The sequence below is a fragment of the Hordeum vulgare genome, chromosome 2H (genome assembly GCF_904849725.1).
Source record: "Hordeum vulgare subsp. vulgare chromosome 2H, MorexV3_pseudomolecules_assembly, whole genome shotgun sequence".
Classification (NCBI taxonomy): Eukaryota; Viridiplantae; Streptophyta; class Magnoliopsida; order Poales; family Poaceae; genus Hordeum; species Hordeum vulgare.
Genome location: NC_058519.1, coordinates 538,172,256 through 538,198,171, shown reverse-complemented (window position 1 = coordinate 538,198,171; position 25,916 = coordinate 538,172,256). Strand labels below are relative to the sequence as shown.

The 25,916-nt window shown below is 45.4% G+C and overlaps 2 pseudogenes; one reads left to right on the top strand and one right to left on the bottom strand.

Annotated features, from left to right (window-relative positions):
• LOC123428612 overlaps nucleotides 1-25,322 on the top strand; it is a 28,906-nt pseudogene extending 3,584 nt beyond the window's left edge.
• On the bottom strand, nucleotides 7,122-12,012 carry LOC123429514 (annotated as a pseudogene).
• Nucleotides 25,323-25,916: the final 594 nt, after the last annotated feature.

The following is a 25,916-nucleotide window of genomic DNA, read 5'->3' as shown; positions in this document are numbered from 1 at the left end:
GCCGTTTTGACATCCATCTGCCAGATTTCATAATCGAAAAATGCAGCTATTGCTAACATGATTCTGACGGACTTAAGCATCGCTACGGGTGAGAAAGTCTCATCGTAGTCAACTCCTGGAACTTGTGAAAAACCCTTTGCCACAAGTCGAGCTTTATAAATGGTCACATTACCGTCAGCGTCCGTTTTCTTCTTAAAGATCCATTTGTTCTGAATAGCCTTGCGGCCCTCAGGTAGTATCTCCAAAGTCCACACTTTGTTCTCATACATGGATCCTATCTCGGATTTCATGGCTTCTAGCCATTTGTTGGAATCTGGGCCCACCATTGCTTGTTCATAATCTGCAGGTTCATTGTTGTCTAACAACATGATTGATAAGACGGGATTACCGTACCACTCTGGAGCAGCGCGTGATGTCGTCGACCTGCGTGGTTCAACAGAAACTTGAACTGGAGTTTCATGATCATCATCATTAACTTCCTCCTCAACCGGCGTCGCAACGACAGAGGTTTCCCCTTGCCCTGCGCCACCATCCAGAGGGATGAGAGGTTCGACAACCTCGTCAAGTTCTATCTTCCTCCCACTCAATTCTCTCGAGAGAAACTCCTTCTCGAGAAAAGCTCCATTTTTAGCAACAAACACTTTGCCCTCGGATTTGAGATAGAAGGTGTACCCAATTGTCTCTTTTGTGTAACCTATGAAGACGCACTTTTCCGCTTTGGGTTCCAGCTTTTCAGGCTGAAGCTTTTTGACATAAGCATCACATCCCCAAACTTTAAGAAACGACAACTTTGGCCTTTTGCCATACCACAGTTCGTATGGTGTCGTCTCAACGGATTTTGATGGTGCCCTATTTAAAGTGAATGCAGCTGTTTCTAATGCATAACCCCAAAATGATAACGGCAAATCAGTAAGAGACATCATAGATCGCACCATCTCTAACATAGTACGATTACGACGTTCGGACACACCATTACGCTGTGGTGTTCCAGACGGTGTTAACTGCGAAACAATTCCGCATTGTCTTAAGTGAGCACCAAACTCGAAACTCAGATATTCACCCCCACGATCAGACCGTAGGAACTTGATCTTCTTGTTACGATGATTTTCCACTTCACTCTGAAATTGCTTGAACTTTTCAAATGTTTCAGACTTGTGCTTCATCAAGTAGACATAACCATATCTACTTAAATCGTCAGTGAAGGTGAGAAAATAACGATATCCGCCGCGTGCCTCTACACTCATTGGACCACACACATCGGTATGTATGATTTCCAACAAGTCACTTGCACGCTCCATTGTTCCGGAGAACGGAGTCTTAGTCATCTTGCCCATGAGGCATGGTTCGCACGTGTCAAGTGAATCAAAGTCAAGTGACTCCAAAAGTCCATCAGCATGGAGTTTCTTCATGCGCTTTACACCAATATGACCCAAGCGGCAGTGCCACAAAAATATGGCGCTATCATTGTTTACTCTAACTCTTTTGGTCTCAATGTTATGTATATGCGTATCGCTATCAAGATTCAATATGAACAATCCTCTCACATTCGGTGCATGACCATAAAAGGTGTTACTCATAGAAATAGAACAACCATTATTCTCAGACTTAAAAGAGTAACCGTCTCGCAATAAACAAGATCCAGATATAATGTTCATGCTCAACGCAGGCACTAAATAACAACGATTTAAGTTCATCACTAATCCCGATGGTAGCTGAAGTGACACTGTGCCGACGGCGATTGCATCAACCTTGGAACCATTTCCTACGCGCATCGTCACTTCGTCTTTTGCCAGCCTTCGTCTATTCCGCAGTTCCTGCTTCAAGTTGCAAACGTGAGCAACAGAACCGGTATCGAATACCCAGGCACTACTGCCAGCCTTCGTCTATTCCGCAGTTCCTGCTTCAAGTTGCAAACGTGAGCAACAGAACCGGTATCGAATACCCAGGCACTACTACGAGAGCCGGTTAAGTACACATCAATAACATGTATATCAAATATACCTGATTTTTCTTTGCCCGCCTTCTTATCTGCCAGATACTTGGGGCAATTGCGCTTCCAGTGACCCATACCCTTGCAATAGAAGCACTCTGTTTCAGGCTTAGGTCCAGCCTTGGGTTTCTTCGGCGGATTGGCAACAGGCTTGCCGCTCTTCTTCGAATTGCCCTTCTTGCCTTTGCCGTTTCTCTTGAAACTAGTGGTCTTGCTCACCATCAACACTTGATGCTCTTTACGGAGTTCAGACTCTGCGACTTTCAGCATCGCAAACAACTCGCCGGGAGACTTGTTCATCCCTTGCATGTTGTAGTTCAACACAAAGCCTTTATAGCTTGGCGGCAGTGATTGAAGGATTCTGTCAGTGATAGCTTCTTGCGGGAGTTCAATCCCCAGCTCAGCTAGACGGTTTGAGTACCCAGACATTTTGAGCACATGTTCACTGACAGACGAGTTTTCCTCCATCTTGCAAGCATAGAATTTATCGGAGGTCTCATACCTCTCGATCCGGGCGTTCTTCTGAAAGATAAACTCCAACTCCTGGAACATCTCAAATGCTCCATGACGCTCAAAGCGACGTTGAAGTCCCGGTTCTAAGCCATACAAGACTGCACATTGAACTATTGAGTAGTCCTCCTTACGTGCTAGCCAAGCGTTCTTAACATCCTGATCAGCCGTAGCGGGTGGTTCATCTCCTAGCGCAGCATTAAGGACATAATCCTTCTTCCCAGCTTTTAAGATTAGCTTAAGATTACGAGCCCAGTCTACAAAGTTTCTTCCATCATCTTTCAACTTAGCTTTCTCTAGGAACGTATTAAAATTTAGGATGACTGTCGCGTGAGCCATGATCTACAACACAAATATATTCAAAGTGGACTTAGACTATGTTCAAGATAATTAGAGTTCAACTTAATCAAATTATATGCTAAACTCCCACTCAAAAAGTACATCTCTCTAGTCATTTGAGTGGTTCATGATCCACTTACACTATCCCAAGTCCGATCATCACGTGAGTTGAGTATAGTTTCAGTGGTAAGCATCCCTATGCTAATCATATCAACTATATGATTCATGATCGACCTTTCGGTCTCATGTGTTCCGAGGCCATGTCTGCACATGCTAGGCTCGTCAAGCTTAACCCGAGTGTTCCGCGTGCGCAACTGTTTTGCACCCGTTGTATGTGAACGTTGAGTCTATCACACCCGATCATCACGTGGTGTCTCGAAACGACGAACTGTAGCAACGGTGCACAGTCGGGGAGAACACAATTTCGTCTTGAAATTTTAGTGAGAGATCACCTCATAATGCTGCCGACGTTCTAAGCAAAATAAGGTGCATAAAAGGATTAACATCACATGCAATTCATAAGTGACATGATATGGCCATCATCACGTGCTTCTTGATCTCCATCACCAAAGCACCGGCACGATCTTCTTGTCACCGGCGCCACACCATGATCATCCATCAACGTGTTGCCATCGGGGTTGTCGTGCTACTTATGCTATTACTACTAAAGCTACATCCTAGCAAAATAGTAAACGCATCTGCAAGCACAAACGTTAGTATAAAGACAACCCTATGGCTCCTGCCGGTTGCCGTACCATCGACGTGCAAGTCGATATTTCTATTACAACATGATCATCTCATACATCCAATATATCACATCACATCGTTGGCCATATCACATCACAATCATACCCTGCAAAAACAAGTTAGACGTCCTCTAATTTTGTTGTTGCATGTTTTACTTGGTGACCAAGGGTATCTAGTAGGATCGCATCTTACTTACGCAAAGACCACAACGGAGATATATGAGTTGCTATTTAACCTCATCCAAGGACCTCCTCGGTCAAGTCCGATTCAACTAAAGTTGGAGAAACCGACACTTGCGAGTCATCTTTGAGCAAAGGGGGTTACTCGTAACGATGAAACCAGTCTCTCGTAAGCGTACGAGTAATGTCGGTCCAAGCCGCTTCAATCCAACAATACCGCGGAATCAAGCAAAGACTAAGGAGGGCAGCAAAACGCACATCACCGCCCACAAAAACTTTTGTGTTCTACTCGAGAAGACATCTGCGCATGAACCTAGCTCATGATGCCACTCTTGGGGAACGTCGCATGGGAAACAAAAAATTTCCTACGCGCACGAAGACCTATCATGGTGATGTCCATCTACGTGAGGGGATGAGTGATCTACGTACCCTTGTAGATCGTACAACAGAAGCGTTAGAGAACGCGGTTGATGTAGTGAAACGTCCTCACGTCCCTCGATCCGCCCCGCGAACAATCCCGCGATCGGTCCCACGATCTAGTACCGAACGGACGGCACCTCCGCGTTCAGCACACGTACAGCTCGACGATGATCTCGGCCTTCTTGATCCAGCAAGAGAGACGGAGAGGTAGAAGAGTTCTCCGGCAGCGTGACGGCGCTCCGGAGGTTGGTGATGACCTTGTCACAGCAGGGCTCCGCCCGAGCTCCGCAGAAACGCGATCTAGAGGAAAAACCGTGGAGGTATGTGGTCGGGCTGCCGTGGAAAAGTCGTCTCAAATCAGCCCTAAAACATCCGTATATATAGGTGGGAGGGAGGGGGGCCTTGCCTTGGGGTCCAAGGACCCTCAAGGGGTCGGCCGAGCCAAGGGGGAGGACTCTCCCCCCCCCCCAAACCGAGTTGGACTAGGTTTGGTGGGAGGGAGTCCCCCTCCCTTCCCACCTCCTCCTTTTTTTTCTTTTCCTTTGATTTCTTATCCTTGGCGCATAGGCCCCTTTGGGGCTGTCCCACCAGCCCACTAAGGGCTGGTGCGCCACCCTCATGGCCTATGGGCTTCCCCGGGGTGGGTTGCCCCCCCCCCCCCCCGGTGAACTCCCGGAACCCATTCGTCATTCCCGGTACATTCCCGGTAACTCCGAAAACATTCCGGTAATCAAATGAGGTCATCCTATATATCAATCTTCGTTTCCGGACCATTCCGGAAACCCTCGTGACGTCCGTGATCTCATCCGGGACTCCGAACAACATTCGGTAACCAACCATATAACTCAAATACGCATAAAACAACGTCGAACCTTAAGTGTGCAGACCCTGCGGGTTCGAGAACTATGTAGACATGACCCGAGAGACTCCTCGGTCAATATCCAATAGCGGGACCTGGATGCCCATATTGGATCCTACATATTCTACGAAGATCTTATCGTTTGAACCTCAGTGCCAAGGATTCGTATAATCCCGTATGTCATTCCCTTTGTCCTTCGGTATGTTACTTGCCCGAGATTCGATCGTCAGTATCCGTATACCTATTTCAATCTCGTTTACCGGCAAGTCTCTTTACTCGTTCCGTAATACAAGATCCCGCAACTTACACTAAGTTACATTGCTTGCAAGGCTTGTGTGTGATGTTGTATTACCGAGTGGGCCCCGAGATACCTCTCCGTCACACGGAGTGACAAATCCCAGTCTTGATCCATACTAACTCAACCAACACCTTCGGAGATACCTGTAGAGCATCTTTATAGTCACCCAGTTACGTTGCGACGTTTGATACACACAAAGCATTCCTCCGGTGTCAGTGAGTTATATAATCTCATGGTCATAGGAATAAATACTTGACACGCAGAAAATAGTAGCAACAAAATGACACGATCAACATGCTACGTCTATTAGTTTGGGTCTAGTCCATCACGTGATTCTCCCAATGACGTGATCCAGTTATCAAGCAACAACACCTTGTTCATAATCAGAAGACACTGACTATCATTGATCAACTGGCTAGCCAACTAGAGGCATGCTAGGGACGGTGTTTTGTCTATGTATCCGCACATGTAAATGAGTCTTCATTCAATACAATTGTAGCATGGATAATAAACTATTATCTTGATACAGGAATTATAATAATAACTATATTTATTATTGCCTCTAGGGCATAATTCCAACACATATGACTTGCTACCTTTGTTCGTGTTGAACAGAGCGATAAAGGAGCCTGGCTGCTTCCACAAGGAAGGGCACAAAGCCCATTGCAGCAGCTCCTCCATGAACCCATACATTGCCATCTACACCATCATGGAGATCTGCTTCTCTCAGATCCCGGGTTTGGACAGTCTGTGGTGGCTGTCCACAGTCGCCACCGGCATATCCTTGACCTATACCACCATCGGAATCTCCCTTGGAGTTCTCCAGATCAAAGGTATTATTGTGATAATTAGACACGTCGAATGTTGAATGGACAGAATTTATTGACGACATTGCAACAAAGTTTCAGCAAACGGGGGACTGCATGGCAGGCTCATCGGCGTCACCGTCGGCAACAATATCACCGTGATGCAGAAAGTCTGGCATGGTCTTCGGGCGTTCGGAAACATGGCATTCGCCTACGCCTTTTCTATCGTCCTGCTCCAGATCCAAGTAAGTCCCTATGTAGATATAGTCCAAGCTTGCTCTGCTCAGGATCGATCTATCCATGATTAGAAAACACCGGTTGCAAGATCTACAAGGCTCGCGCGTACAACACATTATAGGTTAGGAGGCAATCTAGCCTGTTCATGTTCTCGTGTTGTGTTGTGTTTCTATCCGCCTGGCTGTTTGTTGTGTTTCCAGTAGAGATTAGGAGGCACTGTCGGAGCTATGTTGAGACCGAGGGGGCCACTGCCCCCCCCCCCCCCAGCCTTGGACCAAACTCTGAAGATTTTTTTAAGGGAGGGCTTAGATGCGATTTTTTTAGCAATTTACACCTCAAAATACACATATTTTTGCATTAGCCCCCCAACAATTTGTACCATGCTCCACCACTATTAGGAGGCACTAAAAATGCCTTGAAAAGTGTAACAAGGCGTTTTAAGAAAACGCGTTTTCAAAGAATACCTCCGTGCTTCGAGGCGGTCTTCAAAACGCCTGTAAACTGCAGTTGGTACGTAAAAACAACTGCATGTCATGTGGGAAAATTCGACAAATCTAACCTCTAGACGCAAAAAAATCATAAATTGAACTGTGTTAGGAAAAATTTCACTCAACTGACCCTTTTATGTGGCGCCCGACAGTTAGACGCCACAATACACTGTGTGGTGTCTTGATCATAGGCGCCACACCTCGGCCACGCTGGCGTCCGACCCCACCGCACCCCAGCAGTGTGACGCCTAATCCGTGGGCGTTACACTTCGGCAGTGTGACGCCCAGCGCTTAGGCGCCACACTCCACTTATCCAACTCGTACAGTCCAGCACTCTCGTTGTCGTCGTCGCCTCCGATGGCAGAAACCTCGTCGCGCAGCAGCTCCTGTGCGGGCCTCAGGTAGCGGGAGCCACGCAGCGCCTCGTTGCAGCGCCGGCAGACGTCGTCGTCGGTAGGCTGCAAACGAGTCGAGTTTGAGCGAGTTGTATTTGGCTCGGCTCAGTTCATATTAAAATTCAAGCGAGCTCAAACTGAGTGAAGATCAAGATCGAGCCGTAAAACATGACTCATGCTTAGCTTGTAACGATCTCGAGTCGACCTCGAGTTAATTTTGAGCTAAATGAGACCGTAAAAATAATGTTCACTTCGGCTTATAGTACGTTGAATCACATGCACCCTATCCAAAAGTATTTTACATGTGAATAGTGTAACCATAACTCAGATCTTGAGAAAGGACCGCAGACATATTCAGATATCATTCAATGTGAAAATGGAAAAAGGGCAATCGATTATACAGCCGTCACGTCATTCTTCGAAGAGCTCATCTTGCAAGAGATGATGGTCTTCCTGAAAGGAAGATAAGAAAGCCAAGAAGCATATGCTTGGGAATTCTGCCCAAAGGCAACATGATATTAACACACACCCGGTGTCGTAATAAGATCTAATTTTTCTCTACGCTTAATTAAACTTCCATGTTTGCTAGTAAATAAAATAGTGAAAAATCATGGACAACATATATGGTAATAAATTATTATATTTCCATTTAATATATAACATGATCATTTGACATGATGATGTTAAGCCGAGCTATCGATCTAAAATCGAGCGAGCTAGTATTGGCTCAAGATTGACTATTTTCTCGACCGAGCTACACATAGTGTTCATACTCGGCTCGTTTTTTTTCGAGTCAATCTCGAGTCGAGCCAACAGACGAATCGATCTCAAGCGGCTCACGAGCCTCGAGCTTTTTTTGCAACCCTAGTTGTCGGGCGCGGCGGCTGGGGCTTGGCAGAAGAAGATATATATAGAGTGCTAGCTACTGTACTGGTCAATATGGTCATAGCCCATGCATGCATGCATACATACAACCAGGCATATGATGCGGTACCACTGCTGCCTATAGCATTGTGCATCTTGCATTCATGCATGCAAGTGCAACGCCTACAGCTTAGACATTACACTGCTGGGATGTAATGAGGTCGGACGTTAACGTGATCGACGGTGTGGCGCCTATTGTTAAGACGTCACACAGTGTAGTGTGACGTCTAAGTGTCGAACGCTACATAAAATGATCAGCTGAGCAAAATCTTTTCAAACGTAATCTAGTTTATCAATGTTTTATGTCCAAAGGTCAGATTTATCGATTTTTCCTATTATGTGTGTCCCGTCGTGCGTCTAGTACTGCTAGGCACGGCCTAGCTGCTCCTGGGACACACCCGCGTTCCCGTCCGCATAGCGCGCTGCACAGGTCACGTACGGTCCACCGTATGCTTGATTTCCTCTTAGGTTAGAGAGTTCTTAGAAGACAATACGCGACTATCCTTTTAAAGCGCCTAAATCATTGCTCGCCGAATGCATCAGCTTCGACCAAAGGCACCGGCCAGCGGCAGATCGATCAGAAGATCGTGTACGTATACGTGCGTGTTGCCGCTGTTCAACACATCCGCTGACAGTAATCCACGAGCAAAAGTTAGCTTTGATTTGTTGCCGTTATCGTGGAATGTACTTTGTCCCGTGGGGAATCTGCGGGCGAGGAGGAAACGCGATTAATGAATTCATTAGAATTTATAGAAAAAAAGCCCGTGCGTTGCAACGGAAGAGAAAATAACACACGCTTTGAACGTAATATATTTTCACATGGCATCACATTTGTGTTGTCGACGATGGCCTCAGTGCTCACACAACGAAAACGCGTTTGAATGTACAATCACTCGGAATAAGATGAGAAATATGTTGTTTCTTCCCACGATATTTTTCAAAGGTGTGCATGTGTGGTTAACGATGTTTTCTTTTCTTTCAATTTGGTTTTAATTTAATGAATATTTATTGCAATTCGTATGGTCGTCGGAAAGAGAGAGAAAAAAGACCGTGCACTACAGATTAAGTTTGCACCAAAAATAATATTTAAGAAGTATTCAACAGCTAAAATAACATCCTATTTAGATTCTACACATTTTTTCAATCAAATTTCATATATAACATGTTAAAATCGGAGTTATGGTATGGATAATTTTGTTTTAGATAAAATATGTATTGATTAACTGAAAAGTTAGGGTTTTTTTTGTTAAAACACAAAAACGTTTCGGCTGACTTAAATAGGGACGGCAGGTTGATTACCTGAAACATCGGGGAGTTTTCTGTAAAATGCAAAAAAACGGTTCGGCTCTGACTAAAAGATGAACCGCGGATTGATTATCTAAAACTGTGAGGACTTTTGTGCAAAACAACAAAAAACGGTTCGTTCTGACTTAAAGTTGGACTGCGGGTTAATTAACTGAAACTGCAAGGGCTTTTCTGCAAAATGACCGGCGAAGGACAACAGAAGCGCTCCGCGCTTTATTATTAGGGGAGAATTTGTCCACCGTGGGGGTTGTATGCTTGTAGCGACGCGGAACTTCCATGTCTGCTTACCAGGTGGAGTTGTGTTTGCTGATTTGTTCATTACTAGTAAATGTGTCCGTGCGTTGCTACGGGTGACGATGTAATTAAACGAATCGAACAAATGATGAAGTCAAATGGATGAATTAGAATGCATGAATAGTATCATAAGGTGACACTAAGACCTACAAATTTTATTCAACGGGAGAAAAAACATTGCTCACCTCTAACCAATATATAAGTGTAGCTCAAGACCCATTTCCTAGGTCCACATTTTTCTATTTGAACACGAAAACCATGTTGTCACTTATTATTATCCTCTTTTCGATCCTTGCCAATGGTGGCTACCGTGTTCACCTGAACATGGTGAGTCTCAAGGCGATGAAGTCGACCATGACCATACACATGTCACTGAGTCACGCTAATGCAAGAAATAAAACTTTGAAAAACAATATCATCGAGCTAGAAGTGAGGCCCACCCTTCGCAGTTATCTCCTGCTTGAATGGTATGTAGGTATCAAAGAGTCAGCTGTTGATTGTGATGACAACCTTTCTTCAGTTAAAATGAGGGACATCATTTACCAGGTGATAAACTGGGTAGAGATCCATAATGTTGAAAGTATGTTCTTAGTCGAAACCAAAGTGAGGAAATGAACAAAAATACCTCATCCCTGTCAAAGTTATTTTCACTATGCGGATCAAAGAGCACATCTCCTGAGGCAAGTTCAAAGCATATGCATGCAAAGGACCACAGGTCGACAGATGTAGAATACTTGAAGCCCAGAAGGACCTCAGGACATCTGTATTGCCTTGTTTGGATATCACTTGTGAACTGCTTGTACGTCCAACATACATTTCCAAAGTCAACCAGCTTGCAGCCTAGTTTAGCTTCCATCGTCATCCTATTCCTAGTCCCTTTGTTGCCCCGCCTATGCCCTCCTCCTCTCTTCCTATCCCCATCCTGGCTAGGACTGCCCTCATTTGTTGTACTCAGATCTCCCTTATCATCTGATTCGTCTATGTCGGCGAATGCCACTGCCCCATTGCCTTCTGAAGTTGAAGCAACTACATGTTTGGCTTTCTTCCGGATCTTCTTCTGTTGGTTCCTGGTGACGCCACTACTCGTTGATGGTCGAGCGGGAGCCCTTGGAGGTGGCTCGATGGCCCTTGCAGCAGGCGGCACCAGTGGCACACCTGACTTCCGGGAATCATTTGAGGGGTCAATAGTGGACACGAGGAATATGTTTTCGCGCTTCAGGTCAGTGTGGATAATGGAAAGCTCGCAGTGGAGGTATTCAAGGCCAATGAGCACATGCCGGCATATCTCCTTAACCATTGGAAGCGGAATGCCACGATAGTCCGTGTACTTTATTAGGGTGAGCAAGTTATCACCAAGAAACTCAAACACCATGCAGACATGGCTCCCATTGGGGCTTGTGTGCTTGAAGTGGTCAAGAAGCTTAACAACACAAGGGGAGTCTTCAAGGTCACCGTCAGCAATCTGCCTCAAGATCTTGATCTCATCCATGGAAGCCTCGAGTAGTGTTGTGCGCTCTTCTGCACCTTCAGGGCCACATGCCTCTACACAGATAACCAAAAGATTCAGAAACGCTAGACACGAGCAGCCTGAGCCTCTAGCCAAGCGGCGTAAAACATCAAAATATCTCGTGCAGTGCGATAGGATTGACGGATAAAACAGTAATAATGAGAAATTGATTTAGCAGTTCTGCATATGAGCTCTGGGACAAAAGAGCGAACAGTTGGTGGGCAGGCAGATAGCTGCATCCAGATCAATATTTTTTTCCTACATATCCTCTTCGCGGATCCTAGAGGCAGCGGGGTGATTTTAACAGGGAGTTTCATGGTGAGGCGAGGGGGTGGTGAGCATGTACGGAGTGGGCGGTGTCCCAGGCAAGCCAGGCGATGGAGAAGTGGCCCAACCGAGCTTGGACTGCATGACGTAGGCGCCCTGCTTGAAGTTGTCCCCAGGGCAGACGACGTGGTAGCCGCCGCGGTCGTAGTTCTCTGTGCCCTCGTCCTCAGAGGTGTAGACGTTGTTGTCCACGTCCCCGTCCTCATAGGCGTCCGCCGCCGCCTTCGCCTCCTCCTCCGCGCGGTGCCGGCTCTCCGCCTCCTCCGCCGAGCGGCTCGCCCGCCGGAGCCTCGACCATCGCGCAGGGGAGGCCCGGATCTGGGGCGGTGGCACGCGGGGACGGAGGTGAGCATTGGAGGAGTTGGGGCCGGCAGCGCACGGCGCCATGGCAGGGGTGGTGGCGCACTGGCGCTGGAGATGGGAGGTAAGGTCATGGGTGGTCTGGTGTTTTTTTTCTCCCGCACATACCGATTCAGCTTCACTTATCAATTGGATTGCTGGTTAATTTAGAAAACACCAAGGACTTTTTAAAAAATCACCGCAGTGGGTTTTCTGACGGAAGCGATAGCCTCTTTATTATTAGGTAAAGATGTACATATAACTTCTACTGCAGGACACGCTGAAGGCGGCGGCACCGTCGGAGGCGAAGGTGATGAAGAAGGCGACGACGGTGAGCGTGGCGGTGACGACGATGATCTACCTGATGTGCGGGTGCCTGGGGTACACGGCGTTCGGCGACGGGTCCGCATCTACGAGCCCTTGTGGGTGCTGGACATGGCCAACGAGGTCGTGGCCGTCCACCTGGTCGGCACCTACCAAGTGATTTCCCAGCCTATCTTCGACTACGTCGAGCTGCGCGCCGCCGCGGGCTGGCCAGACAACGGCTTCGTCCGCACGAGGGATGTCAGGCTGTGGCTCTCGGACGACCACCTGGCCGTGTGCCCGCTCCGGCTGATCGGTCGCACGACGTACGTGTGCCTGACCACCGGCGTGGTCATGGCCATGCCCTTCTTCAGGTTCGTGGTGGCGCTCATCTGCGTCGTCTCCTTCTGGCCGCTCACCGTCTACTTCCCCGTGTCGATGTACATCGCGCAGTGGCAGCCGGCAGGTACCGCGGGGCAGGCATGCGGTGGCTGCTCTTCCTGGGGCTCAGCGTCGGGTGCCTGCTCGTCTCCGTCACAGCCGAGTTTCGTCGGAGGTAACTGGTGACTGCTGACGGTTGACGGTGACGTCTTGGCCGAGCAACGTTTTATTGCTTCGATGAACTACTCCCTACTTAGAGCATCTTCAACACGCGCGCTTCAACCGGTGTCTAAAAAATGAATTTACAGCGCACGATTAGCTTTTTTTAGGACGTCGACGAACGCTGGCTCCAGCGGTCGCAACATACTTAGCGTGCGCGGCGCTCCAGCAGCCGCTGCAAATAACACCCAAAACTTGTCCAACACGCTATATATAGTTCATTGTTGTCGTCACACCAACACGATAAAACATATAGATAACATAGATAATATATTACATATAGATAATAAAATTAGTTCAACACATAGATAATATAAAAACTAGTCCAACACATAGATAATAAAACTAGCATATATAGATAAAACTACTCCGAGTCGTCACTGTGGGTGATGTCCGAGGTAGATAGCCATGCCCAAGTCACCCGGGTCGAGTACGACGTGCTGCAGCCCAACTGCCTCCACCCGCCGGGTCCAGTATGACGTACGGCCGCCACGCTCCCATTGTCGGTCGAGCCCTCCCCATCCTCCCGGCATCACTACGACCACGCCCCTTCTCACATCGCATCGATCGTTGTCACATAGGCGCATTCTCTGCACCCCGCACCATCACCATCGAGATTCGTGGGGAGGAGGTCCGTTCATAGCCTTGGCGGCTCAGCTCTGCCGGCGTCATCCTTGGGAGCAGAAGCAGCGAGCAGAACAACCTTGAGGGGCTCGGACTTGGAAGCGGACGCCGCAAGATGCTCGGCATCTCCCTTGGGAGATGAGGTTGCTAGCTAACACCACCAGTGGCACCAGAGTATGGATACAAGTTGCATCAGTCTGTTGCTGTGCAGCTGCAAGCTTGCAAGGTCGTCCACAACGAGCATAAGCGTGCGACCAACGGCTGCCCTTGATTCGCAGCGGTGCCCCTCCTCTGCCGCATGCTGCCGCTCTCGATCGGCCTTCTGTGTTTCCCCCGCTTCATAACTCCTTCCTACTATGATAGATGAGATGAAAAAAATTCTCTAAACCTGTGGAAATCACCTTCGCGTGTGCTTCAGGGATCAGGATGTGAGATGATCAAATTATTAGTATTGTTATCTCTTTTGACTTTGTGGTTCCGGTCCACTGAAAGAGTTGCAATTTAACAATCTATATCAGGAGCATAATTCACTCATCTGGTCCAATTTTCATCCTTGGAGTTCTCCATCCACAGCTGTAAGCAATTGTAGAATTTGTATGTAAGAATGCTTTTGCTACATACATTTTTCTCGGTACTAAACAAATCAGATTCCTGTAAATTGCAAGAGAATTTAATTAGGAGGGCAAATAACTATGGGTGAAAATTACTTAACTGATTTGGGGGGTTACGATTATAGTGGTACTGTAGAATTTTGTAATGGGGCTCAACTTTGCTATCTGAATCTAGATGTTTTCGAAACGAGTACTACTACTATCCTTACTTTTTTTGAGGGAAGAACTACCCTTACTTAGTTTATAGTTGTGGATAAATCTTCATGAAGAACAGTTGTAGTAATTGTTCAGTATGAAATCGAGCTAAGTGGTGAGCCAAATTCATCATTTCACAATTCTTAATTAGTGCATATTATAAAGTTAATTGTTTATTCTCTAGTAATATGCATGGTAGGTTTGGCATGACACAACGATCAACGAGAGAACAAGCTGTTTTTCTGGATCACTTGATGAGATTTAATAGTACATGCATTTCCTTTGATCTTTCTTTGTGGTCTTATAAGCTCCCATGAACAAAGTAAGATATATACAGGTATACATGTATAGTAGTATGTCTTGAAGTGTGTTAAAAAACTGAATGTTGATACAAATTAAAAACACCATTGCACAGTAAATAAATACATTGTCTTATATGACATGCAACTGGGTAGCTTTCTCCTAACAAGGTAATAACATTACAACAGGCAAAAGTGCATTGTTTAGATGTGTGAGGTTCGCTCCAATTTTAAAAGACGCTGAATTTGTCCTTTTTGTCGAGAACTTTTCAGATATTCAAATGATTCAAAATTGGACCGGATCTCACGCATCAAATTATCTACCATCCAATTTCTACTCGACGTCACGGCCGAGTTCCGCCGGAGGTAAGTGGTGAGTGGTGACTGCTGACTGCCGACGTCGCGGCCGAGCAACGTTTTACTGCTTCGATGAACTACTCTTACTTAGTAGTATCATTATTATCGTGTAGTAGTATGTACAGTATGTACTGTGTGTGGTCAGCTGTTGACCGGACTGTAGCACGGGGCACAGCCAACCCGTGGAATAGTCGTGGCCTAGTGTTGTGGTTGTGGGTGACACATTAGTCCCAAATTCTATCTGTTTCTCCCCAGATCGTTGACGTTTTAGTGTTATATGGCACTATTTATTGCTACCATATATGATTATGATGACTACTCTACCTGATGGTGTGATATACTCCCTCCCTTCGTTTTTAAATATAATTTTGCTTAAAGTTTTTATAGGCATACATTAGATTATAGATTTACTCATTTTGCTTCATATATTGTCTTTTAGTGAAATCTTTAAAAAGACTTATATTTGAAAACGGAGGGAGTATAAGTTTTGCTATATTACATCTAGGTGTGATTAAGTATCCCACATCTAATTTCTATACGGTCAATTTTGTTGCTCCAAGATTTGTGTTGTATTGAGTTTTTTTATGCTCTATTGATTGTTAACGTGAGTGTGGAGCTGCACGGAACTTGTGGTTTTCCTCTTTGACTGAGTGTTGTCAGTCTTTTTAATATGTACAGACGTAAGTATTTATATACACGTGTATACATTTATCCCTATGAATGTATATATGTACATTCTACCCTATAATTATCTTTAAGAGACATATCGTTGAAAATTCTGAAATAAATCCACAAATAATGCAAACACCAGGACTTGAATCCTAGTGAACTCGAAAAACCAGAAAATGTACAGGGATGAGAGAGTGTAAATTGTAAAGGAGAGTGACTCAAACTTGCCCAACTTAATATCATGCCTATCATTTGCATATATTTTTATTTGACCAGACTTATTTAATAATTATTTATTAATTTGATTTAAATTCTTTTTTTGTCATGATTATAAGTCCATCAGTTGATACGCAACTGATTGTGACCGATTTTCTCAGTTGCAAGTGCACCCTCTCGGTACGTAACTGGGTTGGACCCTTTTTCTCCTAGTTGCAACTCCACGTTCGACGTGAAATTGCAGGCCGCCATCTATTATTGTTCTAATTGCAAGCCCATCCTTGTCACGCAATTGTTTTACGACCAATAAATTTTGTCGAGTTTGAACTCCACTAATGATATGCCTCTCAGCGTGACTCCTTTTTCGTCTTAGTTGGAAGTCCACCATCGATGCGCAAGTTTGGGGATAATCATTTTTTGTCCCAGTTGCACCTCCATCCCCCAGATGCAACTGGGCGTCATCCATTTTTTCCTAGTTATAACTTCGCCCTCAACACATAACTCAAGGCTCCATTCATCTTGTTTCAGTTGCAAGTCACCCCAACATGCAAATGGGCTCGTCTTTTTTTCCCTAGTTCCAAGTATGTACTTGATACACAGGTGGACCCTGCCAATTTTATTCCCAATTACAAGTTCATCCTCGAGACCCAAGTGAGGGAGGCTACCTATTTTTATCCCCAGTTACTACTTTATCCCTCAGATGCAATTGGAGAGGCAACTTAGACCGACCCATTTTTGCCTCAGTAGCAAGTCCATCCTCGATATGCAACTAGGGCCCTACCAGCTTTGTCTTGGTTAAAACGCCACGCTTGATATGCAACTCTAGCCCGATCCATTTTTTCATGGTTGCAAGTGCACCCTCGACACGCAACTGGGATCCCGTCCATATTGTCCTAATTTCAAGTGAACCCCCAACATGCAAATAAGCTCACCTTTTTTTATCCGAGTTGCAAGTTGATAATCCCCAAGTGTAAGGAATCATCATAGCAATTTCCAAAGATGGAAGTGATAAATATGGAGTGTCAAACCCACAAGGAGCTGAAGGTAAGATCAATATTCTCTCAAGTCCTATCTGCCACCGGTACGACTCTACATATATCGAACGCTTGCTTCTATCTAGTAACGAGAAATAAAACTGCATTATGGGTATAAAGAGGATAGCTTTACATGATATTGGAGAACAAAAATATGAAAATAGGCGCTTCCTAAATAAAGTTAGAATATATTACAACATATTGCAAATAGCGAGTGTGGAATAATGATGGTATGGTGTCTGGAATAATCCTAGGCAATTGATAACAAGATCGGTCATCATTGATGCAATTTTATATGAGGGAGAGGCATGAGCTAACGGACTTCCCGTAATCGGATCATATGAACTTATAATTGGACCTCTAGCAAGCAATCACAACTACTAGATTGTAAGCTTTACTCCCATACTCCATGTCCCCTTTACTCCCATACGCAACAATCCCCTTACTCGGTTGTAAGCTTCTGTCACTCTAGCCCCCCACTGTAAGCGAATTATGAACGTATTGCAACACCCTACAACGATAATCCCTCACGTGTGCGCGGCACGGACGGCACCATAGGACAGCACCAAAATAAAACATACACTCAAACCAATCAAGATCATCAATCAACCCAAAGGACAACATAAATCTACTCAAACATCATAGGATGGCAACACGTCATTGATTAATAATCTGCGGCATGAAACACCATGTTCAATTAGGGTATTACAGTGGGGTGCGGGAGAATGGACTGTTGAAAAGAGATGAGGAAGGTGATGTTGATGAAGAGGATCACCGCGGCGATGGCTCCCCCGGCAGCACTCCGACGCCATCGGGAGAGAGGGGAGAGAGTCTCCCCCATAGGCTTCCTCCTCCATGGCCTCTCCCTAGATGCACTACAGGAATCACGGACTTTGCCGTCAGCTATGGCTCACGGCAAAGGGGAGGACCCCTGACGACAAAGGCCTTTGTCGTCCGTCTACACACAACAAACTTGACGACAAAGAGTAATCTGGTAAAGAGCTTCTTTGTCGTCGGCCTTAGACATGCGGACGACAAAGAGAACTTTGTCGGGGGGGTAGTGTTAGAAATATTCCCTATAGGCAATACTAAATTAGTTATTATTATATTTCCTTGTTCATGATAATCGTTTATTATCCATGTTATAATTGTATTGATTGGAAACTCAAATACATGTGTGGATACATAGACAAAACACTGTCCCTAGTAAGCCTCTAGTTGACTAGCTCGTTGATCAAAGATGGTTAAGGTTTCCTAGCCATGGACAAGTGTTGTCACTTGATAACGGGATCACATCATTAGGAGAATGATGTGATGGACAAGACCCAAACTATAAACGTAGCATATGATCGTGTTAGTTTATTGCTACTGTTTTCTGCATGTCAATGTATCTGTTCCTATGACCATGAGATCATGCAACTCCCGGACACCGGAGGAATACCTTATGTGTATCAAACGTCGCAACGTAACTGGGTGACTATAAAGGTGCTCTACAGGTATCTCTGAAGGTGTCTGTTGGGTTGGCGTGAGTCGATACTGGGATTTGTCACTCCGTCTGACGGAGAGGTATCCCGGGGCCCACTCGGTAATACAACATCACAATAAGCCTTGCAAGCAATGTGACTAAGGAGTTAGCCATGAGATCTTGTATTACGAAATGATTGCCGATAACGATATTGAACTAGGTATAGAGATACCGACGATCGAATCTCGGGCAAGTAACATACCGAAGGACAAAGGGTACAACATACGGGATTAACTGAATCCTTGACATACAGGTTCAACCGATAAAGATCTTTGTAGAATATGTAGGAGCTAATATGGGCATCCAGGTCCCGTTATTGGTTATTGACCGTAGATGTGTCCCGGTCATGTCTGCATAGTTCTCGAACCCGCAGGGTCTGCACACTTAAGGTTCTGTGACGTTTCGTTATAGTTGAGTTATAGGTGTTGGTAACCGAAAGTTGTTCAGGGTCCCGGATGAGATCCCAGACATCACGAGGAGCTACAGAATGGTCCGGAGGTAAAGATTGATATATAGGAAGTCATGTTTTGGTCACCGGAAAATTTTTGGGCTCATCGGTAGTCTACCGGGAGTGCCGGGACCGAGGACCATTGGGAGGGGTGTCAGGCCCCGAGGGGCCTTATGGGTTGTGGGAGGATACAAACCAGCCCCTAGTGGGATGAAATAAGCTCCCACTAAGGCCCATGAGGTTTGAGAGGCGAAAAACCCAAAGGTGGAAAAGGTGGAAAGGATTTCCAAGTGGAAAGGAGGAACCCTACTCCTAGTAGGATTGGAGTAGGACTCCTCCACCTCCAAATTTCGGCCTAACCTTGAGTTTTTGAGGCTGCCTCCTCGCCTCCCTCCCTCCTATATATACTAGAGGTATTGAGGGTTTTTTACACATGGAAAAACAGCCACGTGCTGCCCTCTCTCTCTAGAGCTATTTCTCCTCTAGTCTAGTTTCAGCGGTGCTTAGGCGAAGCCCTGCTGGAATAGCTCCACCACCACCACCACCATGCTGTTGTGCTGGAAAACTCATCTCCCTATTCGGCCCTCTTGCTGGATCAAACAGGCGTAGATCGCCATCGAGCTGTACGTGTGCTAACCGTGGAGGTGCCGTCCGTTCGGCACTAGACCGGGATGGATCGTGTTGGGATCACGTGACAGATCGTGATGAGATCGCAGGACGGGTTGCAATTTGGATCGCGAAGATGTTCCACTACATCAACGAGATGTTCCACTACATCAACCTGTTTATTAACGCTTCCGCTTAGCGATCTACAAGGGTATGTGGATCCGATCTCCCTCTCGTAGATGATCATCACCATGATAGGTCTTCGTGTTTGTAGGAAATTTTTTGTTTCCCATGCGACGTTCCCCAACAGTGGCATCAAGAGCTAGGTTCATGCAAAGATGATATCTCGAGTAGAACATAAAAGAGTTTGTGCGCGTTGATGTTCTTTTTGCTACCCTCCTTAGTCTTTTCACGATTCGGCGGTATTGTTGGATTGAAGCGGCTCGTACCAACCTTACTCGTACGCTTACGAGAGACCGGTTTCATCGACTAACATGCAACTTGTTGCATAAAAATGACTGGCGGGTGCCTGTTTCTTCAACTTTAGTTGAATCGGATTTTACCGAGGCGGTCCTTTAGAAGGTTAAATGGCAAATTGCATATCACCGTTGTGGCTTTGCGTAAGTAAGATGCGATCATACTAGATACCCATAGCAGCCACGTAAAACATGCAACAACAAATTAGAGAACATCTAACTTGTTTTTGCAGGGTATGCATGTGATATGATATGGCTAATGACATGATATGATATATTGGAGGTATGAGATGATCATGTTGTAATAGTTAAATATTGACTTGCACGTTGATGCTAAGGAAACCGGCAGGAGCCATAAGGTTTTCTTTAAACTAACGTTTGTGCTTGCAGATGCGTTTACTATATTGCTAGGTAGTAGCTTTAGTAGTAATAGCATAGATAGAACGACAACCTCGATGGAAGCAAAATGATGGAAATCATGGTGTGGCGCCGGTGACGATGAAGATCATGCTGGTGCTTTGGTGATGGAGATGAAGAAGCACAAGATCATGGCCATATCATGTCACTTATGATTTGCATGTTATGTTAATTCTTTTATGCATCTTATTTTGCTTAGAACGACGGTAGCATTATAAGGTGATCCCTCACTAAAATTTCAAGATAAAATTGTGTTCTCACCGACTGTGCACCGTTGTGACAGTTTGTCATTTCAAGACACCACATGATGATCGGGTGTGATAGACTCAACGTTCACATACAACGGGTGCAAAACAGTTGCACACGCGGAACACTCGGGTTAAACTTGACGAGCCTAGCATGTACAGACATGGCCTTGGAACACAAGAGACCAAAAGGTAGAGCATGAATCATATAGTAGATATGATCAACATGGAGATGTTCACCACTGAAACTATACTCAACTCACGTGATGATCGGACTTGAGTTAGTGAATTTGGATCATGCGACACTCGAATGACTTGAGGGATGTCTATTTGAGTGGTAGTTTATTAGTAATATGATTAGCTAAACTCAATTATCATGAACATAGTTGAAAGGTATTTGCAAATAACGTTGTAGCTTGCGCTATAGCTCTACTATTTTTAGATATGTTCCTAGAGAAACTTTAATTGAAAGATCATAGTAGCAATTATGCGGACTGGGTCCGTAAACTGAGGATTGTCCTCATTGTTGCACAGAAGGCTTATGTCCTTAATGCACCGCTCGGTGTGCTGAACCTCGAGCGTCGTTTGTGGACGTTGCGAACATCTGACATACACGTTTTTTGATGATTACGTGATAGTTCAGTGTGTAATACTTAACGACTTAGAATTGAGGCGCTGAAGACGTTTTGAATGTCGCGGAACATATGAGATGTTCTGAGAGATGAAATTGGGATTTCATGCTCGTGCCCTTGTTGAGAGGTATGAGACCTCCGACAAGATTCTTTGTCTACAAAGAAAGGAGAAAAGCTCAATCGTTGATCATGTGCTCAGATTGTTTGAGTGCAACAGTCACTTGAATCAAGTGGGAGTTAATCTTCCAGATGACATAGTGATGGTTCTCCAAAGTCACTACCACCAAGCTACTAGAGCTTTGTGATGAACTATAACATATCAAGGATAGATATGATGATCCTTGAGCGATTCACAATGTTTGACACTGCGAAAGTAAAAATCAAGTAGGAGCATCAATTGTTGATGGTTAGTAAAACCACTAGTTTCAAGAAGGGCAAGGGTTAGAAGGTATACTTCATGAAACGGCAAACCAGTTGTTGCTCTAATGAAGAAACCCAAGGTTGAACCCAAACCCGAGACTAAGTGCTTCTGTTATGAGGGGAATAGTTACTGAGGCGGAACTACCCTAGATACTTGGTAGATGAGAAGGCTGGTGAAGTCAAGAGAAGTATATTTTATATACATGATATTGATTTGTACTTTACTAGTAATCCTAGTAGCACGAGGGTATTAGATACTGGTTCAGTTGCTATGTGTTAGTAACTCGAAATAAAAGCTACGGAATAAACAAAGACTAGCTAAAGGCGAGGTGACGATATGTGTTGGGAGTGTTTCCAAGGTTGATGTGATCAAACATCGCACACTCCCTCTACCATCGGGATTAGTGTTAAAACTAAATAATTGTTATTTGGTGTTTGCATTGAGCTGCAAGAGATGCTGTTGTCAGTGCACATGTTGAAGCAGTAGCTGCACAACTAGCAACTGGATCTGCTACCGTGGAGGAAGAGTCGGTTGGGCTTTGTGACTTTCCAGGATTTGACCCTCCTGGTACAAGGAGAAGGCTAGCGAGGATGATTAAAACCTTTGATCAGTGGATAGAGCATGAGCCATTGGAGAGGTGGTCTCTGTTGCATGACACACATGGAGCGAGGTACGGTGTCATGACTACCAACCTTACTGAAACATATAATTTTGTCCTCAGAGGAAACAGAGCTTTGCCACTTAAAGCGATCGTCGAGGGCATTTTCTATGGCATAATGAAGTATTTCAGAGAAAGACGTCAAATTGCTGCGGAGCATATGACAAACAATCCGAACACACATTACTGTGAAAGGGTTATGAAGTACATGGATGAAAAGATGCAGAAAGCCCGGTCACACAGTGTTGTCGCCATTGGAAATCTAGAGCGAAGGTTCGAGGTCCACTTAGCTAACAACAAATTCGGATGTGCAAATGAGATTAGAACGCACTAGGTGAAAATTGGAAATGAATTGTGGCCAACGTGCGAATGCACATGCAACAAACCGAAGTTGCTTCACCTACCTTGCTCGCATGTACTTGTTTCTTGCGGGCTCATAGGGCTTGACGCAATCTCTGTTGTGTCTCCGTATTTTCTGAAAGAGGTTGTCCTCAGTACCTGGACAGGTGAGTTGATGGGTTTCCGATCAATGGGTTACTTCAACACTGTTGAGCCTGCTGAAAGGCGATACATTCCACATCTTACGCATATGCGTACAAGTAGAGGGAGGCGGCAGTGTCAGCGCATCCGGAATGACATGGATAAATCTGAGGCCGGAGGGCACACCGTGCAATGCATTCTATGTAATGAATTTGGGCATAGGGATCCTGATTGTCCCACTTTCGTCACTGCAAGGGGCACTAGGCGTGGACGAGGCAGACGAGGAAGAAGAGGAGGAATAGGGAGGGTAAAAGGAGGAGGAAGAGTTTAAGGTTTATGTACTAGCACTATATTTAAGTTTGTACTGGCACTATGTTTTAAGTTTGGACTACCACTATGTTTTAAGTTTGGACTACCACTATGTTTTTAGTTTGTACTAGGACTATGTCTTAATTTTATACTATGTGTTGTACTATGTTTTGTATTCTATAGCAATGGAGGGAATGTATCTTCTTAATCCGGACGTTGATAGTAAGCATCGTGCTTCGCTATTAACTGAGCAGAAGCTCGTACCACTAGTCACTTGCACTGCTAAGGTGGACTGGAGTATACATCCGATGTGGGTTGAAAGGTAAATGTTTTATTTTTATCTTAAACTTTAATCATTGTATTAAAGATGCATTGTAAGTAACATAAATTTTATAATTGGTGGATGTGCAGACTCAAATTGGTCGGGCTCTTACCTTTCGCACGTCTAGTTGAGGCCACTGAGACATCGAGGCACCTTAGCATTGACTCTTCTTTGCTCACTTGCTTAGTGGACCGATGGAGGCCTGAGACCCACACGTTCCACTTCCGCTGGGGTGAGATGGCTCCTACTCTGGAAGATGTCTCAATGTTCCCCGGACTTCCGTTGGCGGGAAATGCCATAGGACCGTTGGAGGACCTGCCAGATTGGCAACAAACTTTGGCAGCACGTTTCTTCAATATATACGATGGGGCTCCAATACTGGCGTCAGAGGCGCACGAACCTAAGTATGACTGGTTACAACATTTCAGGGTTAGTTCCTAACTCGCATATCTTTCAATGCACATGCTTCAAGTTATGAACTAATTCTTTCTCCTTACATGATTGCAGATCGAGAGATTTCCATGCTATCCACGAGTCCCTTTGAGTGCTATACAGATTACTCGTAGCCTGGAGGCGTACCTATTGTGGCTTCTCAGGAAGGTGATGTTCACAGAGAACCATGTCACTACTTTGAGTGCGTGTTACATCCCCATTGCACTAGAAATCGCGAGCGCTGAGACGCCGGAACAGATTACACCGAGGAGTTGGGGATCTGCGGTATTAGCTGGTACCTACCGAGGTATGTGCAACGGTTGTCAGCTTTCCACGGCCAAGTCAGCCATTCTTGTTTGCCCGCTGTTTTTACAACTGTGGTCGTGGGAGAGGTTCTATATTGGACGACCAAACATAGATGTGGACCACAGTTTTCATGTGGCCAACATGTTTGATTGTGATAACATCGACTTGCCAACTTTCGGCCTGTGTTGGACGTGTCGCAAGGTATGTCCCCTGGTATAATGTTATCCACCTTCTTAGTTTACACTATGGTTGAAACTCACTTATGTCTTGCGCAGAGACGGTATGCTAGTGAACAAACTAGGTGAGCCTACACTGCACTAAATGAGCAGTTTGATACGTACACTGCAGTTATTTGGCAACCGTACACGGAAGCAGCCAGAATTTCAAGATATCCCGGTGGTATTTCTGAGCTATGCAAGAGAGATCGGGGTTACTGGATGACGAAATCGAAGATTATCTTCGATGTCTTTGTTGAGGAGATGGCGCAGCAGCGCATTATGAGAAAGTTCGGTCTTCGGTAGCTACTCCTCCGCCGCCTACAGAGAACCTGCTGCGAGGAGTAGTCCAAAGGTATTATATACTAAATGTATATTACATTTTGTTTCTCTATGGCCTATGGTTAAACAACACCATTTTGTTTCTCTATTACAGGATGACAAGGAAGGGAACCAACAGGACAGGGGCTCAGTGGCTAAACAGGCTTCAAGAGTACGTTTCAGAATGGGACACTGCCACTGAACGTATGTGGCATGAGCAATAAGCATTTGATCTCGCTGAATACAATGCATATTTGGATGGGCACATGAGAGGAACACGATTACGCATTGTTCAGCACTCCAATATAGATGAGATTACGGACCCGCATACGTCTGATACGTACCCGACATATGATACTTCTGGCTCCAGGCAGTATGCGGTAATATTTATTCTCTTTACCTCATTTAACTTGTTGTTACATACTGGGTAATCCGTACTTATTATTCTTAATGACAATTTCAGGGTGAGTTGGCATACAGTCTTCATACCGATGTGATGAACTTTGATCGACAATTGTCAACTGGACCTCTTCTCGTACATAGGCCTCAGATTCAACCATGGGTCAAGCGGCTCGAGCAGAGGATAAAAGATATCTATAGAGATATCACATGCACCCGCACTTCGGATGATGTGTAGCACCAGCCGCAGCCTACGCAGCTGCAGCGTCACTCCGTGCATCGACATCAGCCGCGTCCATGTCTACAAGGAGTGGAACCGACGCGACATCCACCCCCACCTGACCAGCCTGGCAGTTCGGCGTGGCATCAGCCACAGCACCGTGCTCCGTCATCGAGCTTCATGTTTTAGCCAACTCCGCAACATCACAATCCAACTCCAGGTTTCATGTTTCATCCACATCCAACAGGAATGGTCCCTCCTGCAGGATCCTATGCATATCATGATGCGGCGGCGTCCGGATCCGGGTTAGGGAGTGAACCAGAAGACCCACGATCGCAGCAAAACATGTGGTCAGACATGTTTTCAACTCCTCCACCATGGCCCACACAGGATACACAGTATGACCAGGGTGGATCCGTGATTCCTCCTCATAACATTAGCCCCCCCCCACATGTGGGGATGGAGTACGCCTCCCACACCCCCAGAGCGCCAATCGAGACGTCATCAGTGAAGCAGACTCTTGCCCTTCTATGCATCACTGCAGACTTATGTGTATTTTATGTATGAGACTTATGTGTATTTTATGTATGAGACTTATGTGTATTCTAAGAG